The 6,709-nt window shown below is 41.7% G+C and overlaps 1 non-coding gene across 1 annotated transcript; it reads left to right on the top strand.

Annotated features, from left to right (window-relative positions):
* Window positions 1-6,298: 6,298 nt before the first annotated feature.
* TRNAE-UUC (transfer RNA glutamic acid (anticodon UUC)) lies at window positions 6,299-6,370 on the top strand. Its single transcript has one exon. It is a non-coding gene; the product is annotated as a tRNA-Glu (tRNA).
* Window positions 6,371-6,709: the final 339 nt, after the last annotated feature.

Raw genomic sequence — 6,709 nt, 5'->3', positions numbered from 1 at the left:
CCCACCCACTCAACCCACCCACCCACTCAACCTACCCACCCACTCAACCCACCCATCCACTCAACCCACCCACCCACTCAACATACCAACCCACTCAACCTACCCACCCACTCAACCTACCCACCCACTCAACCCACCCACCCACTCACACTACCCACCCACTCAAACTACTTACCCACTCAACCCACCAACCCACTCACACTACCCACCCATTCACCTCACCCACCCACTCAACTACCCACCCACTCAACCCACCCACCCACTCACACTACCCACCCACTCAAACTACTTACCCACTCAACCCACCAACCCACTCACACTACCCACCCATTCAACTCACCCACCCACTCAACTACCCACTCACTCAACCTACCCACCCAGGCACCACTCACCCACCTTTTCATCACTGCTGTACACAGCTGGTAGTATGCACTGGTAGCCACCACCATCTCCTCTGGTCGAGTGAAGATTCTCTTCTAGCTGGATGAATTTTGCTTATTTATTCGCCTGAGTGACGATGGCGAATATATATGTAGTGTTGGTAGTGGTGGTGGTAGTGGTGGTAGTGTTGGTAGTGGTGGTGGTAGTGGTAGTATTGTTAGTGGTAGTGGTAGTGTTTTTAATGGTGGTGGTAGTGGTAGTGTTGGTAATGGTACTGGTAGTGTTGGTAGTGGTGGTAATGGTAGTGTTGGTAGTGGTGGTAGTGGAAGTGTTGGTAGTGGTGGTAGTAGTAGTGGTGGTGGTAGTGGTAGTGTTGGTAGTGGTGGTAGTGGTAGTGTTGGTAGTGGTGGTGGTAGTGTTGGTAGTGGTGATGGTGGTAGTAGTGGTAGTGTTGGTAGTGGTGGTAGTGGTAGTGGTGGTGGTAGTGGTAGTTTTGGTAGTGGTGGTTGTGGTGGTAGTGGTATTGTTGGTAGTGGTGGTAGTAGTAGTGTTGGTAGTGGTGGTGGTGGTAGTGGTAGTGTTGGTAGTGGTGATAGTGTTGTTGGTAGTGGTGGTGGTGGTGGTGGGGGTATTATATATATAATATATATATATATATATATATATATATATATATATATATATATATATATAATATATATATATATATATATATATATATACAGTATATGATATATGTGTGCTTGTTTAATATTTACGTTTAAAGAGGAGAAATAAGAGGAAGAAGAAGGAAGAGGAGGAGGAGGCAGTAGCCACTAGTGAAGAGATTTAGGAGCATAATTTGCAGTAATTTCGTTCGTTATGATAATGTAACTGTTACTTTACAACAGAGATAAACAGAGCTTCATTACCTCTTACTGTTAACTATGCTTAATTACGTACCACTTTATAACTGCAAAACAAGTGATTTTAAGGGAAAGTTCACCCACGAAACAAATCAAACTCTAATATTAATATTATTCTTGTCAAAAAATCTGAATTGCTACGTAGAATCATATTCAAAAATCTGAATTGAACTAAGATTAAAATTTTGAAGGGCTCTTGACTGAAGAGGTTAGCGTTGTCCTCCCCTTACTCGGATTAAATCAGACTGCCTCACTCGTTCCCTAGTTGCTGTATCACTCCTGCAGTGATGGCACCTTCCTTGCTGACGAGTGTTTTGGGGGGTCAACGCCCCCGCGGTCCCAGACCAGGCCTGCTCCGGGTCTGTGGTCGTTTATATTTGCCTATTTTGTCAAATATACGTTTTATTTTTTAAAGGTATAAGTAGCCTAATATAACTTAACCTAGCCTAACTTAACCTAACCTAACCTATCCTTGCGCGAGTAACTTAAGAACTGGTCGCTTTCGTAATTTTATTTTTAATAACACTCGTAATTAAATTTTTGTAATGTTACCACCATGCGCGCTGTTTTGCCTTTTTTTTTTTACTTAATCAAAATTTTGTGTGCCAAGTGCACATAATGTGTGCCTAGTAGACCAGTTGAGAGTACACCAATTGGGAGTGATACTTGACTGGGAGTAGATCAAGTGGCATGTTACCCTCCTTCCTTTCCTCCCTCCGTCCTGAAGGTCACTCTCTGGTCCACTGGCTTTGCAGGTCTCCTATACTGTACATTATAAAAGGGGTTAAGGGCATTCTCAGTTTTCGTAATCGTCGTCGTCTTCTCTGGTGTCAGGTCTCTCAGAGAAGGTCACTAATTTATAAAGTAATTACCTGTCGATTCGTGAGTACTTTCTCCTAATCTTTTCTGTCGAAACAACGTCCTCGAGTACCTTCTCCTTAACTTTCCTGTCACAGTAACTTCCTTGAGTACTTTTTCCATAACTTTCCAAAGCAACTTGCACGAGTACTTTCTCCGCTCAGTGAGGTAGACCAAATATATTTAGCGACGTAGAACACATGAGCACCATTTCTTCCACAAAGAGCTATTCTTCCATCCCAGAATTAGTTAGATTAGTAATAACAATGTCTAGGCTGGCGTGCCTCTAGGCCGTTCTCCAGAGGAAAGATGGGGAGGGAGGAGGAAGAGTAGGGGAGAGGTACGGGAGGAAGTGAGAGGTAAAGGAGGGGAGATGTAAGGGAAGAGGGGAGAGGAGTAAAATAGAAGGAAGGGGAGGGGAGACAAAAGGGAAAAAAGGAAAGGGGGAACCTAAATAAGATAAATATAAGCAAGGGATATGCGATAGGCAAGAGCTGGAATACAGAAAAGATGTGTATAGGGAAAAAATGTGTATGATGACTGGGAAGTTGAAGCAGGTGTAGGGAAAACAATAAAGATATGGATAGCAAGGAGAAGTAAAAGGATGTAGAGTAAGAATAGGGTAGTAGGCGAATCATCCAGAGGATTGAAGGAAGATGAGGAGTTTAGAAAGAGAAAGAGAGAGGGGGGAAAGAATAAGCCAAAAGACTTTTTTTTCCAGCTGCTGCCCTGGCTATACAACCCGGAACTGGCAGCTACACTAAATCACGGTTACGACGTGGGAAAATAATACAAAAAAAAATTCGTTTTCTGAAGTAGCTGAGAGCGGAGGCAGTGAAGTGGAGATCCATCATTCTGCTCCCTTTCTGCTCCCTCTGACCTTTCTGCCCCCTCCGACCTTTCTGCCCCCCTCTGACCTGTAGACAATATAATAAAAATGCTTCGCTTTTGAAGATTATGAGCTAAACTGGAGATCAGAAATTTGCCTAGTTGGGAAACGGCAACTGTTTTCATTTCATTACACCATTGAATTTATTGGCTAAAAGCTGTAACCTACCTCAGCTCATTCACAGCCTAAGAGATACAGGGAAAACAAGGTTGTAGATGGTGTTTTAACACAGACAAGTATGTTAATAAGAAAAAAAATATGAAATAAACGGCGTGTTTATAATGGTTGCAAGGTTATGTGATGTGTGTGGGCGGAGGCTACGTGAAAGCTGTCAGCTGTGGGCAGGATGAGACTGGCGAGAACATCTCAAATTGTAAAACTGATATAGTTCCGTGTGACTGTATTGGAATTGCCAATAAGAGCAGATTCTAAAGAGCGCTCGATGTGCTTGTCAGTTTTTCTGATGATTAGTGTGGCGTCTTTGAAGTTCATGAGATGGTGTGGGAGCTTTGGTGAACGGCGCAGTTGTTCAGATCGTCTCTAACATGTGTACTGGTGTTTCCCGACGCATTGTACCGTGCTTTTGGAAGTCACCCCTACAAAGTTTTTCGCATCCTCCACTAGGGATGTTACACACGCCAGGGCTAATTCCTTTGTGATGTGTATTTCATTTAGTTACCTAGTTCTTGATAGTGTTGGCTGTGAGGTTGGCTGCACTAGTTGTATGCACTCTTGACAAGGTTGTAGAGGATGTCTCAAACCTGACTGACTGGAAGCACTAAGAATGTGTGAGGCGACTGTCTCTGTCTACTATGGAGGATACTCTCAGCTTATCTCCTACGATTGTTAATGGCGGGTGTTGGGCATTGTAGTTTAGTAGAAGCCTGGTGTATGTAGTTACATTTCTCTTCGAAGAAGGCAGCCTAGAGATCCTGTATGCCCTCAAATAGAATCCTAAGAATAGACTCCCTTTGAAAGGTAGACTAATAATGAGAAGACCTGTTACACAGCTTGTGTCAGCATGACGCCGGGACAGTAATTTTCTCACTGTCCCGGCGTCATGGCGTGTAACAGGGCGTCTGATATTTACATTCTACATTTCCAAGGGAGGATGCCCTAATGACTGTTGAAGAACTCTTGATCCAAGGAATTCCAGCTACAAGTAAATGGTATCTTAAACCTGACAAGATTTGGAAAAAAAAAACAGTTATGACCCGTCCAGAACATTTTCCCGAAATGTTCTGCATAACTATGGGCTTTTTCATGTACAACTAAATGTCGCTCATCTCTGTATAAATATTGTATCATGCCGAAATAAATTATTATTATTATTATTATTATTATTATTATTATTTATTTATTTATTTCCCATTCCTCAGACGATGTTTAACCCCATCTTAAATCCACCGTTTCCAGTTTTGTCTCTGTTGAATACACTCAACAGAGACATTCTACGTGTATTGCTCCATCCTCTCCGCCACTCATTCTACGTCGTTCATGAGAATTGAGCTCAGTGTTAGGAGACCATACCCAGTACACGGAATTCACCTGTCATTCCTCTCTCTAAATTTTCCAGCGCATTTATGTAAATTCTGAGAATGGAGACCAAACCTGCGCCGCACAATCCTAATAAATCCTGTCATACTCTATTACACAGGATGGTTCTTCTGGTATACTCTGTTACATAGGACGATTTTCTTGCCATACTCCGTTACACAGAAAGTTTTTCCAATCATATTTCAACACTCATGATATCTTTTCTATCATACTCCGTTTGACAAGATTTTTTTTTGTTATATTCCATCACACAGTGTGAAAATTATTATTATTATTATCATCATCATCATCATCATCATCATCATCATCATCATCATCATCATCATCATCATCATCATCATCATCATCATCATCATCATTATTATTTAAGCAAATCATCTGCAGGAAGGTTACAGGATATTACCTGAATTATTATCTGCAAGTAATTTGGGTGAGGTAAGTGGGACTTAGTCACAGTAAGTTGTTGAACTGCAACTCCTTCGACTGCCCATTTCTTCACCATTCTCACAAAAATCTAGACCTAACATTAAATTAATAATTAGAAAATTAAAACCAGCGACTCTGGTAAGTAAAGCTATGTGAACTGTATATGATTAGGCTTGCTGGATACACAGAATATAATTATTATACATAAATTATTAATGTTATTAGAAAGGAAATTCTTATTTACCATTTAATTACTGGAAGACATTTGATGCTGATGGAACACACCCTAATTATACCCTAGGATTTACGATGGCCATTGCAAAAACTACTGTACGTTATGGGTAAGCGTCACCTAGGTAAGGTGTATTGTTGGAAAGGATTCTCTGAAGTCCTCTATTTTCTCGTCCTCCACATGCAGTTCTTGAGGCCCCATAAATTCCCGTCCCAAATCTTTAGAAGGAACGTGTCAGCAATTTCTAAATTACGAATTGAAGTTTATATAGACCAATTTGGCCTCCGAGAACGCCCGATTACATCGCACTATGTAGACCAGTGTTCACACTTTAAATTGAACATGGCGTCTCTCCCCGGCGTCTCGACTGGCTGTTCTACACCCCTCTTCCTCCCTCGAAATTTCTCGAAGGGTCCAAATAGCATCACATTTTAATACGCAGTTATTATTATTCATCCATATGTTCTACATTTAGGAAATTATGTAAAAAAATTCCACACGCAAGATAATTTTCCTCTCATCCTCCATCACACAGGATGATTTTCTCTCGTAATCCCTATAAATCTGACCTTGGAGACTTGAGAGCGATGTAGTTAGATAAGATAAGATAAGATAAGATTTCGTTCGGATTTTTAACCCCGGAGGGTTAGCCACCCAGGATAACCCAAGAAAGTCAGTGCGTCATCGAGGACTGTCTAACTTATTTCCATTGGGGTCCTTAATCTTGTCCCCCAGGATGCGACCCACACCAGTCGACTAACACCCAGGTACCTATTTGCTGCTAGGTGAACAGGACAACAGGTGTAAGGAAACGTGTCGAAATGTTTCCACCCGCCGGGAATCGAACCCGGGCCCTCCGTGTGTGAAGCGGGAGCTGTAGCCACCAGGCCACCGGGCCAGTAGCTTCAAGGTTAACTTCTAACTAGGCTGGAGTAACTTTTACATTGGGAACTACCATATAGATTTAACGGAAAAGATGAAGACATAATATATTTGAAGATGATAAATAAATAAAACATTATAAACAGTCACGATCTCAGTGCCAGTAAGTCCCATGTGGTCTAGTGGCTAGGATACCTGGCTTTCACCCAGGAGGTCCGGGTTCGATTCCCGGCATGGGAAGTTGTTTTCATTGGTTTCTTAAGGTTATCGCAAGAGAATGAGGCCTTATTAATGCAAGGAATGTTACCAGGAAAGTGCTAATAAACGGACACGACTCCATCACTCTGTGTATATATAGTTACAGCAGGACGACTCTATCAGCAACTTAAAGAATACCATTAACAGCCGCTTCAGCGGAAATAGAAACAAAAACATCTTCAGTAGATGTAACAAAGAAAATTACTAGCAGGAGCAGTATCAATAACAACGTAAATAATACTACCAACAACGAATCATGTCTTATATTCCAGTTAAAAGCGTTCACCAACTCACCAAGAGAAAAATAAGGAAGCCACACCG

This window comes from Cherax quadricarinatus, chromosome 1, assembly GCF_038502225.1.
Source record: "Cherax quadricarinatus isolate ZL_2023a chromosome 1, ASM3850222v1, whole genome shotgun sequence".
Classification (NCBI taxonomy): domain Eukaryota; kingdom Metazoa; phylum Arthropoda; class Malacostraca; order Decapoda; family Parastacidae; genus Cherax; species Cherax quadricarinatus.
Note: the sequence above shows the minus strand (reverse complement) of the source record. Positions and strands in the feature narration are given on the sequence as shown.